The sequence below is a fragment of the Cariama cristata genome, unplaced genomic scaffold (genome assembly GCF_000690535.1).
Source record: "Cariama cristata isolate BGI_N322 unplaced genomic scaffold, ASM69053v1 scaffold24045, whole genome shotgun sequence".
NCBI lineage: Eukaryota > Metazoa > Chordata > Aves > Cariamiformes > Cariamidae > Cariama > Cariama cristata.
In genome coordinates, this window is record NW_009616177.1 from 31,556 (window position 1) to 35,274 (window position 3,719).

Below are 3,719 nucleotides of genomic sequence, written 5' to 3' on the forward strand. Positions count from 1 at the left end.
AGCACTCACGCATGCCGCTTGCTGCAGCCCCCACCCCAGCAGCTGGAGGGAGGATGCCCCTTTCAGGCTGCTGCAGCCCCAAACCACTCCTTTTTCTCCCCAAAGGCAGGGAGGCAGATGGGATTTTGAGCACCAGTTTGCTCAACCACCATAGGGAAAGGCTGACGTGACAGTCCTGGCGCTGGGAGAAGTCACAGTCACCAAGACGAGGGCTGTGACCCCCTCCTGAGCGCTGTCCCCCCCACACCAGCTGTGCTGTCCCCAGTCTGGCCATACAGACACCAGCACTGGTGACAGATCTGGATTGCCCAGGAGAAACGAAGGTGGAGGAGCTCATGCATTAATTATGATGATGCTCAAGGAATAAATCCCTACAGAGCAGGCCCGTGACCCCAAGCCATCGGGACATGAGCAGTTTGCGGGGAGGATGAGTGCAGGACGCTGCAAAAGCATTGCTGAGCTGCAAACCACGCCGGCTGCGTCTTGGTGGAAGATGGACCAAGTGATGCTAACAAAGAAAATAGAAAAGAAAAATGGGGTTGAGCTGAGACTTGCCAGAAGCACAGACGGTGAAATAAGATCTGGTGCTAAAACCAAACCACTTCTCCCGTTTTCTGTTCACACACAGGCAGGTTTCCAACGTCCAGGTGCTTCAGGACCTCCACAGACCATGTTGTGTCTATGAACATAAAATTTCCCCCCTAGGTGGTTGGCTGCACCCTAAACCCTTCCATTTAAAGCTCAGAAAGAGCATCAGTTGTATTCAATTATTGCAGTAGTATTCTTCAGCTTCTGTGTGATGCTGGTAGCGCCCAGAGGAGATGTAAATGCTATTTCTTGGTAGGAAAATCCGGCTGCTTTGAAGCTCAGCAGCTCTCCAGGCTCCAGAGCAAGAGGTGGACACAGGGGACACCCCAACCTCCCAGGGGTGCAGAGCTGTACTCCAGGCACCACACGCTCGCCGTCCATCACATGGCAGAGAGCAGCCCGACCACGGTACTTCCAGCTCCACTGCACAGCTGGAGGTCTTCAAATTTTGTTTGTCATTTTGGGTTGGCTTGGTGTTATAACTGGGAACCACAAGCTGTGCTGCACATCATCAGCAGGGTGCATAGGGCAACATAACAATGAGAAGGGATGAGAATTTCTTTGGTTTTAAATCTAATAATGAAAAATGACATCAAAAGGAGAAGAGTTCAAGATGAGCACACTAAAAGACATGCCAAGATCTGCCTCATTAGGGTGCTCAGGGCTTACCGTACTCTGTGGACCATTCAGGGAAGCAGGAGTTGGTCTCATCTCTGCTCTACAGCTGCTCCATGGGGAGGGAAATGGTGTCTGAGGGTCAGGACACAGAGGCCATAGACGACAGGAGGCACCCCGAGGTGGAACGTGCTCTTCCAAGGCTCAGCTCCCTACCTCAGAGCACCATCCTTGGCACGAGGACGGCTGCAAATCTAATGGAGCAAGCAAAAGCAGGGCTGCTTCTCACCTTTTTCCCCTTCAACTGTCCCACTCTGGAGGTGTCACTGCCTTCTCAGCAGACGGAAAAATATGTTTTCTTAATCCCTTCTCACCAGCTGGTGCCCTTACACCGGGATCATGCCTTTTTCCACTTCAACTGTCCCACTCTGGAGGTGTCACTGCCTTCTCAGCAGACGGAAAAATATGTTTTCTTAATCCATCTCTGTGCATTAGATGTTTTAGGAGCTGCGTGCAGGTGCACAAGGTGGCCCAGGACCTGCCCCATCCTCGGCTGCCTGCAGAGATGGGGATGCTCTTGGAGGACCTTTCTCAGGGGGAAGGAAGCGATTCACCCCCTCACACCAAACAGCAAGAACACAAATCTGCAAGAGGTGGACGGACCTTCTCTCAGAGGGCCCTGGCTCTCCCTGTGCTCATCTTCTCCATAAAATCAGAAGGTGACACTGGCTGAAAGCGTCGTGAACATGCCAGCATGGACCCCAACCAGGTCTCTTTTGGACTGGATTGCTCAGGACCTCATCCTTCATCCCAGCGAAGACTTCTCCATATCTCCTTGCACTAAGGAGCCCAAAACCAGACACATCCCTCCAAACACCAGCCTGGCCCAGCTGCGCTCTCACCAACGCTGGGGAGAAGGAGGAGAAGTCACCAGCCCAGCTTGCTGCCTGCACAGTCTGCAGTTGGCTGCCTGCACCACAAGAGCCCACTGCTGCTCCGCCGCAGTCCCCAACCTCTCCCCAGCACCCAGGTCGATGGGCAGAGAGGGACAGAGAGGCACCAAGCTCTCAGCAAACCTCCAAGGAGAGGGTCTCCGACCACCCTCACCCCAATGCAGAGGTCCTGCTTGGGCTCAGCTGGTTCCCAGCCCTGCAGGGAGGCACCGGGTGATGCTGCAGCTCCCCTCCACTCTCTGCTGATGCTCTGGATGCTTCCCTCAGCTTTGCACAATTTTAGACAATCCTGTAGCATCACAAGCAGAGGTTTCCTGCAATCCCAGCTGTAAAAAAAAAAAAAAAAAAAAACAAAAAAAAAAAAAAAACACCACAAAACAACCCACCCCCCAAAAAACCCTAACCCCCCAAAAAAGCCAAACCCTGCTAAATGCTCCTGGGAGCTATGTGCCTGTGCAAGGGTTATGTAGATGCTTCCCCTGCAGCAGGTGAACACGCTAATTAAGAGGGAAATAAAAGGAGGTGCAGGCAATCCTTAATCAGGACAGAGTTAAAAGGTAGTGCAGCAGCTTGCTTTTTTCTTTTTTTTTTTCACAAATAATTAAAAAAAAGCAGCAGCTTCCTAAGGCAGCAATCTGGCTTTGAGAAAAAGCAACTAACTGCAAAGTCTCTGCCAGCTCCTGCTTGCTGTGCTCCCCTGTGTAGAGGGTATGATAAGGAGAGTTATTGTTGCTCTGCATTCATAAAAAGATTATTGTTAAGGAGAGGAAGAAAGTTATAAGTGAAATAAATTGGAATGAGCTCGGTGTTTGAATAGAGAATAATAATGTTAGGATAATTTGCATGCACAGCCTCTGCCACTCGAGAACCCTAATGTATTTTATAAAGTCCTGTGCTACAAAGAGCAATCCTATAAGCGGATAGCAGTAGAGCTGGCCAAATATAAAAGAGGAGAATCTGTAAAAATGACATTTTATTGTGTAGGAGAACGCAATGAGAAGCAGAGTTTAGCTATAACCCTTGGTGTCCTGGAGGAGAAAGCTGGCAAAAGATTGTTGCGTGCTTATATGATCAAGTTTGCTATTATGAGTCTTACAGTAATTTTTTTCCCTGTATTTCAAAAGGTTATATCTAAATATCTGTGTGCAAATTAAAGACATGCTAAAAATCCGGAAGGCCAGAACTTCAATATTAGATCTTTCCAGAAAAGGTCATCTAGAAGAAGGGGCCGCTGACAGCGCCTGGACTGGGCTGGAAGGATCAGAGCACAGGACAGACACGGCGGAACCTGGAGCCCCATCACCGTTCCCTGCCGCTTTTATTTGGGTTTAGTTTGACAACCCGAAATGCCTGAACAATGGCAAAGCGTTTTGCAACGGTGGGGTTTCCCCAGCTCCTCCGCTCTGTAAGTGATAGATCTAGGCCACAGCGCGCTGTAACATAAATCAGACCTTTACGAGTCCCCAGCGGCTGCAAATCAATGAGTTCTAGTAATAATTACCCATTTTATCTTTCTCTTTATTAATATTTAGACGGTTTTAATCTTTTCTTTGCAAACACGAT